Below are 9,863 nucleotides of genomic sequence, written 5' to 3'. Positions count from 1 at the left end.
CTAGCGGTCCGCCCCGGCTTCGCCCGTGGTACCTACATATTTAAACTATCCTATCTCTCAAGTTGGATCGAACTGCACATGGTGTGCGAATTTTATTATAATCGGTTAAGTGGTTTAGGAGTCCATTGAGGACAAACATTGTGACACGAGATTTATATATATTAAGATAATTAATGGAATAGCTGTGAACTTGAAAATTGTTTCAAATCCAGAATTAAATAAAGGCATTTTTTTTTTCAAAAAAAAACTATAAAATAATATTATATCAATAAATTTTGGAAGAAGCCGCATCACTCGCCTGATCCACAACGCACATGAGTAAAGAAGACGTGTCTGAGCCGTTGGAAGATTCGACATGTATCATCATCATCAGCCCATTTATGTTCCCACTGCTGGGACACGGGCTTCCTATATAGGGTTCAGGCCATAATCCACCACGCTGGCCAAGTGCGAGGAAGTCCTCACCGCTGAGCAAACACTGCTGCATTCGACCAGTTGTGTATATCTATTGGTTTTGAATTGTAAAATCATACAAAACATACCTATCACCTACACACACCTAGGCCAATCACAACCAGCACATAATCTAATGTTTTCGCTATAATATTACATGTCAAGACGGTAATTGAATTTCTAAAAGCACATTATAAAGTTATTATTATTTTGAAAAGAGTAAGAATATAAATTTAATAACACCAATAATAACCATAATATTTTGACTCCTCCGCACCTTTTGAAAAAGGTACGCTGAAACTGTACGTTTTTTACAAACGACATTTTGTCAGGTCGTAAAGCCTTAACAATTACCCTCAAACCCTCGAACCGTAATATATAAAAATTGTTAGAAGAATATATTTTCGCGTGGTCTTGGCTATTAATTAAAAAGCTGTGTGGGGTCAAGGTTATCTCGCTAGAGGGTTATTCATGTCAGCGATCTCAGCTCGGAAATAGCGGAAAGTACTTATGTGTCTTGTAATAGAGCGTACTTCAGTAAACATGTTCTTTGGCTTGAGAAATTTTCCTGTATTTTCGTATGGATCAAGAGTTTTCCTTTGTGTGGCTACGGCATGATTATGGTGTGAAGAAGAAAGAGTTAATGCGTAAAAAAATATTTTCTTTTCTTTCCTTTAAAATGAAAGATTGGATTGAAAAGTAATAAGGAAAGTGAAATACATTAAATTTGAAAATTTTAAATCTACTAATAGTTGCAAAAAAGATTGCGTCATATACTTACTTAAATTATAACTCGCATTTCATGTCAGTTGCATAAATCCTTTTTTTATTACAAATAAAAAATATTTTTAATTATTTTATTACCAAATAAATAAATAAAATATATATGTAGTATATTTTTTTATTTGTTTCTCTTTCATTTGTTCGATTCGTTCTCCTGGGTCCTTTTTATGGTGGGTCCAAAAATTTCTCAACACAGACACAGGACATATTGATATAGGACATGATTCTCCTGTTACTTAGATTTTATTTTATACCAAAACGTCATATTAATATCCATACTAATATTATAAATGCGAAAGTAACTCTGTCTGTCTGTCTGTTACTCAATCACGCCTAAATTACTGAACCAATTTTCATGAAATTTGGTATGGAGATATTTTGATACCCGAGAAAGGACATAGGATAGGTTTTATCCCGGAAATCCTACGGGAACGGGTTTTTCTTTGAAAACGCGGGCGGAGCCGCGGGCGGAAAGCTAGTTTCCTATAAGCTTAATATAAAGTATCGATAGCTGATACTATTCTTTAGCGTTTCTGTCTATAGGGATGGTTTTATGAAAAGTCAATACATCTCCTTCCTGTCCCTACAGGATAAAATATATACCATAATGTCTTCAAGCAGTATTTTTTCCAGTTAAGCAAAGCGATAGGTCTAGAACAAGCTTAAAATATAGCTCGTCATTTTTCATACTGGAAATAATACTGCTTGTATTTCTCTCTGGAAACATTGGAAAAAATTATGCCCCTTCTTCAGCTATATTTCATGCCGTTTCAAAAATATATACCTATACAAAATATCGTATAAAAGTTTTTTTATTAATAAAATCATTGCACTCTTATTATTAAATTGATTAAAACTAAGGATTAAAATAACTCAAACAACAAACCAAACATGGAATGCCGTTACAAAGTCGGTCTAGTCTAGATAACATTACGAAATATTATAGTAATGAACGTTGAAAGGAAACATGCTTACAACAATGACCTGTTTGAGTCATTGATATTGGAAACGGCGTTTAAATATTAAGTAATTATCAATATTTAATTATTAAAGGTAATTTATAATAATTATTAAAATAGCTTATCCTTTACTTATTAGTTACAAAATAATAAATATACATTTGCATTTTCTCGTGTTGGAGTTTGAAGTTTTTACTGAATTTTATACAGCAATCATAATGCTTATATTTTCAAATTTGAATTTCCATCTGTTAAAAAACCGCGACAATATAATGTGTTTATCTGTTTTATTATCTCTAAACGTATTTTTTTGTTTCTTTCAAAAATGTTTGATATCTAGTTCTTTTGACTAGTTTCATTAACTATTAAAAAATTACTAAAGAATACAAATACGGACTAAATGGTAATTCTAGAGGACTTTATTTGCAAAACTATATCGTTGTTAATATATTATGTACCTAACTTAGTTTTATTTTCCGAAATATTTATAAAATTAAAATATTTATTTTAAAATTTCAAAATTGTATTTTTGTTTGCACTCTGATTGCTATGATTTAATTTGGTAAGTTATATGTGTATAAGAAGGGGCCTTCTTATTACCGTACCGAAGAAAGGCGATCGCAGTCAGTGTAGTAATTGGAGAGGCATCACTCTTCTATCGACACCCTCCAAAGTCTTATGTAGGATTATTCTAGATAGATTGCTCAAATCTGTAGAACCCCTTATCCGGAATGAACAAGCTGGCTTCCGCCCTAACAAATCCTGCACCGACCAGATTAACACACTCCGTATAATTCTTGAGCAAGCAGCCGAATGGCAGAGGGAAATATACCTAACCTTTGTTGATTTTGAAAAGGCCTTCGATACGGTAAGGTGGAGTTCAATTTGGTCTCGGCTACGTGACATTGGTGTCCCAGGGAAGATAATCTCTATGATTCAAGCGATCTATAAGAACTATTCGTGTCGAGTTACCCACCAAGGACTAGTATCGGAGGATATAATGGTACATGCAGGCGTCCGACAAGGATGCCTTCTTTCGCCTCTTCTCTTTCTGCTTGTCCTCGATGGCATTATGCGAAGCGCTACAAATCCGCGTCGAGGTATAGAATGGGGACTATCAAAAGTACTGGAGGATCTAGATTACGCTGACGACCTGTGCCTTTTCAGTCATACTAGAGCGGATATGCAAGCAAAGCTAGATGACTTACGTAAAGAAGCCGCAAAAGCAGGTCTAAGGGTGAACACACAAAAGACCCAGGAGATGAGATGCGGGACAACAAGTTCTTCTCCGTTACTCATATCTACAGACATCGTAAAACGCGTACATTCGTTTACTTACCTTGGAAGTGTGGTTTCGGAAAATGGAGGATCAGAGGAGGATGTCGCAACTAGGATTTCGAAGGCCCGAGCAACCTTTGCACAGCTCCGGAATATATGGCAATCACGGAAACTTACACGAAAAATAAAACTGAAGATATTTAGATCCAATGTGAAGACCGTGTTGCTGTATGCCTGTGAGACGTGGAAGGTAACAAAGAACATCTCTTCGCAAATCCAGGTTTTCCTGAACCGCTGCCTTCGTCAAATCCTCGGTATCTACTGGCCCGAGACTATATCAAATGACCAGCTTTGGGTACGCTGTGGTGAGATCGCGATTGACCAGCAAATCAAACGTCGTAAGTGGAACTGGATTGGCCACACGCTCCGAAGGGAAACGGATCATATTCCAAGGCAAGCCTTAGACTGGAACCCCCAAGGAAAGCGTAAGCGTGGCCATCCTAAACAGACCTGGCGGCGGACAGTCATAGCCCAACAAACAATTATGCGTTGGTTGCAGGCTATTTTAATGTTTAAGGTACTACTATTGATTTATAATGGATTCAGTTATAACTAAAGGTGGTTCAGTACACTTATTAAATAAGTTCAGCTCTTCAAGTTGCATTACAACAGCTGTAAATAACGAATCACAATTTCCTTAGTAGTTAGTGTAGTATCAGTGGCTGCGTATATACTTAAGACGTTAAAGCTTGTTTCTGCTTACAACGTTAAAACCTGTTGAAAGATCTTCATTAACTCTCTTTAACTCTTATTGCTACAAATCTGCTATAACGGAGTTGCTTTTAGATCATAAGACTTTATTTCAACTTCAGTAACGTTAGCGGTTCTGCAAGGGAGTTAATTAAGAGTGTAGTAACACCAAACTCTACATACGTTGTATAACCCTTATATACAGTTTACGCCTGTTATACTAAAGGCAATCATAGGTTAAATAGTTACAGTGGTTTTGTACGATCCTTATATAAAAGGTTTTGGTGTAAGATGAATTACTTGTAACTCTGTAAAAACACCATTAAATGTTTCGAACGCTTAAAGAGTTTATGCATAACCTAACCTCAAATTCTGAAAACATTTATCGAACTGAGCTCGTGACAATATTTTTGTGTATCTTTTGTGTTTGTGAATGTATGAACTGTAAGCTGTGCATTTTCTTTAAAATGAAACCTGCGCCTGGGGTGACTTGAAGATTAGGGGTTTCATTACTTTTTAAGGAACCCTAATCCAAACATGTATAAATAAAGCTAAAATCAGTATTTTAGTCTCCACAGCAGGTAAATGTCTTCGATAAGTGTATAATTCCTCTCTTATATCAACCCAAGACCGTATAATACTCTTTACCACCGGCGTTGTAGTTCATCAAGTGTCATAATTGATTTAAGGGAAGACTGTAACTTTAAGAAAAAATCGCCATTTTGATTACTTTCTGTAAACATAACCTAAAAATTTATTGGTACAAAATCACTTTCTAATAACGATATATTTACATTTTTCTAATTATTTTACTTAGTTTTTTTGTATATAATCACTAATATAACCGAGCAACACTTGAAAATGACGTTTAAAACTATTTTAGGTTATTTGCATTTTCAAATGTTATCCTTTTATTCCTCTAATTCATAATTTTTTGAGGGCGCGTTAAAATTGAGATGAGAAACACGATACACTATCACAGTAAACTGGCAAGCGCACTAATAATTAACTTAATACTTCAAAAATACTTTAAATCCACATCATACATTTTGTGATGAGAATATTGCAATGTCGGCATACTGTCGGCAGATAAACGAAGCACTCATTTGGACAAATAATAACTTAATAGAATTCTTTTTACTTTAAAGCTTTTACAATCTGATTTTGACACAGAAAACTTTTCAAATGACTTATAAGGTATCAACGTACCGGTCTTAGTTCTAACTAACACCACTATAGATATGTTATATAACTCTAGGTTTCAACTTAACTCCATTCTAAAGGCGCTATAAAGTTTCAAACTAAAATTGACGTTCTTGTAACACCTCTTACACACTTCAACTAAAGGCTTTGTAGAACCACTATATAGGGTTTCATATAGGCTTAGCCTGCAAAATTTTGTGCCAAAATCGAGGGTATAAAGGTGTTATTACACTCTATAACTCTCTTATAAGAAATACGCTACCTCTTAAATATCTAAGTAGAACCGAAATACATGTCTAATAAAGCTTGTCTTAACGCATAATTGTTTGTTGGGAGACGAAGCCAAGAAAATTGGGAAAACTTGGAGCGAGATCAAAAGGGTAGCTCTTGATAGACACACCTGGCGGAGCACTGTGGATGCCCTCTGCCCCAGCTAGGGGACACAGGAACATAAGTCAAGTCAAGTAAGTCATATGTGTATAAAATGCATATTGCGCACTACATACATGAATTATATAATAATAGAGTTGTTTTTGTTTGTGTAAATGAAGAAATCAAAGAAAAACACTTCTCATTAATAGTAAGGTAAATAAATAGGTACACTGACACAGTGTGTTAAAATTAAATTTATATCTTTTTTCGCGTGTTTCTATCATTGAACGCATAAATAAATCTCTATATTATAGAAAAAGTTCATTTTTTTAAATAATAAGAGTTAAATGTAGGTACATATCCTCACAACAACCATAGGTTGGTATCAGCTACATAGATATGATAGGTAACCATAGTAATGTATTGTGTTACAGAGAATATCGCTGTGGCATGTTTGCTAACTATCAGGATATTGGTAGGTAAACTATACACCAATCACAATAAAACACTAAAATAAACATCATTCATTCTCTAGCAATTCACTGTAGGAATAATCGTCCTAGATATTTGAAACTAACTGATTAGTTTTGGATGATTTGTAGTGATGTTTGTCCAGTACTAAGTAACATTAATGTCATAAATGTTTTCAAAATATAGCTATCTCATAAAAATCTAAATAACAAGACACATAGAAGTGCTCTAATGTCATAATTCGTATGAAAACCGCTGTCGCCAAAATCAACACATTCAAACCGAAAGCTAAACAGTACACACAAGTAAACTATGCCTTTTATTGGACAGGTTGATTTTAGTGAAAACTAACTTATCTATTAAATTAAGCTTTTGAATATGTATCCTAATGCACGAATTTACGGTTTATTTTAGAATAACATCCCTAAGTATATGAGACTTTTTGCTCCAATACGAACAAACGTGATAATAAGAATGGTCGACTGTGTCATTCATTGTTATTTCGATTACTATGGTGACACTCGTAATACTTGTAAAATATATTCTATAATTTTAAGGAAAAACGGCATTATTTCTAAAAAAATATATTTTCCGATGAAATATTATTCCTTTATAAGTATAATTACAACTTGTGGAAGAATTTCCGCAATGGGAATTGCTGAAACACACCATGTATACACTCATACGTCTCCAGAGCAACTGAACAGTGACGAATGCACTGGTGATGTGCAAATCACCTGAGTGGCGACAAGGTCACGCACGCTTACGACTTCTAGTGTCTTGTTATTTAGATTTCTATGAGCTATCTTCATTGCGATAAATCATAAACTGGTATTACGGCTCTTAACTGCTTGATTCTAGCTGCTGCTTCTTCTTTTGCACTATTCCAAGGAGACTCTCACTAGTGGTGTACGATTTAAAAGACATGTCATCCCTATATTGAATTGTCTTCATCACATAATATTCCAACTTTATGGAACAGAAGTAATTTATAACTTCGTCAGAAAGTATGCATTAAAAATATGCCCTCTAATTGAATAATATCACACGTCTGTTTATTATCAGCTAGGTATATTATTAACAAAATTATTAGAATTTATCAGCACTTAAAGCCTGCAGTAAAATATAAAATATTGCAACGCTATGCAAAACCTTCAAAGATAAAACGATAACTAAACTTCATTGTGCAATTTACAATAAATGAACTTACCTAACCCTTCATTACAAATTTTCTAAATGTTCCCGAAATTTCCAAAAATGAAATAAGGACGCGTTTCAATTCGGATAACGTAAGGTAATTTTTAAGAGAGGAAGGACTTAGGAATGTTGATAGAACTCTTAACTAGAATCAATCTACTTAAGTATACAATTTCCTCGATTTTTCTCTTAGTTCACATGTGCAATTGCCCCACTTTCCCTATTCATTTCAACACGCAGCGAACCAGTTTATGAGGCAATGCACACAAACGCTAAAGTCAATACAATAATTAACTAATAAGCGATTGTTTGTAGGGTCGATCGAATGACCTTTCGTGCGAACTGTTTTAAGGAAAAAGCAATATGCAAGTGCACATGCATATGCATATAGTGCTATGTATTTCATCATCAACCCCCCTTTTAATGCCACTCCACGGATTACTATAGCAGAATTCTATAGTTATTGGATATGCGGCTTTTCTCAAGTTGTTTTCCTTCACGAAATGTACCAGTAGAATAATTATAATATTAGGTAGGTATAAATAGGTTCAATTGCCAATTAAATTTTAACATTTTTTTTCTACCAGGATAACCATGATTTCAAATATCGTAAAATTTCGCATTCTATAGTATGTCATTTTATTTATCCTGCAACTATACCCGGCGCGGCCTAATGACAGTTCGTCTTAGTGATTGCTCGTATGATGGATCGTGTCGATACTTTACTATTTTATAGGCTAAGGCGTGGTTTGCATTCAGCCACGTCGGTAAACATGTTTTTACAAATATTATAAAATGAATTTTTAACGTCTATTACGTAAGTAAAACGAAAGTTTTCCAAAACATAAAAATGCACCTTATCATTTTCTCGTAATCTTTAACCCGTTTAACACAGTGTATATTATTTTATCATGAAAATGGAATCCCCCATTTAATTTTTCTAAAAAACTTATATTATCATAGGTAAGTAAATTAATGCGAACGGTAATTAATTAACTAATTATGCTGCTATCTTCTGTTCCATTCAATAGAGAATGAACTATAGCTTAAGCATGGAAAAAATGTGAACTCGTTTCCATTATCGAAATTTGTTTATCGATACTTTCCGCACTAGTCGATAAATGCCAACGATGTAAACGTAAAGTCAGATTGATATAATTTCTCGTAAATGTTAAGAATTGTTATAATTCCAACGGAATATCATTGTAATGGCATAAAGCTACGTAAAAATTAATAAATGCCATTTTTAGACGCCTCCAATACGTTTCTAATTTAATGGTAACGCCATTACAAGTTTGTCTCTTGAGAATAACTGTCAGTGTCATAGGGATCATCTTAGGCCGCGCCGGGTATAAATATTATTTTATTAAGGGCTGATTTTTCAATCCTTGGTTAAAACTTATTCATCGAATAACGTATTAAACTACCATTTCAAAAATGTATTCTAATTGTCCGTATATATGACAGTTTACAGGTGACATTTTAAAATGTTCGTGTAATACTTTATTGGACGGATAAATTTTAACCAAGGATTGAAAAATCGGCCCTTAATTGGAATCTTCTCTTTTTTTTAATGTTATCTATATGTATTATTATCCATGAAAAGTTATTATTCAGGAAAATACGCTTATCGTAAATTTTGCATGAAAAAAACGTAAGGAGTTATTAATTTCGTACCTACTGAAATAATATTTTTAAATGTAAAAGAAGACGGAAATTTAAATCAAAATATAATACGTATTTCATGTCGGTATGGTAAAACTTTCGTATGCTAATAAAATTAAGTTTCAAGCTTAAAGAAATAAAATGAAAAAAGTGAACATAATTATTGTCTACTAGCGGTCCGCCCCGGCTTCGCCCGTGGTACATGTTTACGTTTTCTCTACATAAGAACCATCCTCGTACTTCAAGGAATATAATAAAAAAAGAATTATCGAAATCGGTTCAGCCGTTCTCGAGTTATGCGCTTACCAACACATTTTGCGATTCATTTTTATATATAAGACTAGCGGTCCGCCCCGGCTTCGCCCGTGGTACATATTTACGTTTTCTCTACATAAAAACCATCCTCGTACTTCAAGGATTATAATAAAAAAAGAATTATCGAAATCGGTTCAGCCGTTCTCGAGTTATGCGCTTACCAACACATTTTGCGATTCATTTTTATATATAAGAAGATAAGATATAAGAAGATTATGTCTACCTACTATTTTTTATAAATAGTGAATAAAATAGTAAATAGTGAGTGACTCTGATTATCGCAATGAATTGCAGCAAAAACCTAATTTTGTTCAAATGTTATTATAAAAAGCCTGAGTTTTTCCGCATAACTATTAAAGTCATTCAGGCAAAGTGTACACTTCGCAGGAGTTGAGGGGGCTACAGATGTCAAGTGTT

The 9,863-nt window shown here is 33.8% G+C and overlaps 1 long non-coding RNA gene across 1 annotated transcript in view; it reads left to right on the top strand.

Moving 5' to 3' along the window:
• LOC149482901 (uncharacterized) overlaps nt 1-9,863 on the top strand; it is a 109,731-nt gene that overhangs the window by 32,420 nt on the left and 67,448 nt on the right. The window lies entirely within an intron of this gene.

Source organism: Colias philodice, chromosome 14 (assembly GCF_061535455.1).
Source record: "Colias philodice isolate Cphi_HAF_F1 chromosome 14, ilColPhil1 Martin Lab GWU primary, whole genome shotgun sequence".
NCBI classification, from domain to species: Eukaryota; Metazoa; Arthropoda; class Insecta; order Lepidoptera; family Pieridae; genus Colias; species Colias philodice.
Note: the sequence above shows the minus strand (reverse complement) of the source record. Positions and strands in the feature narration are given on the sequence as shown.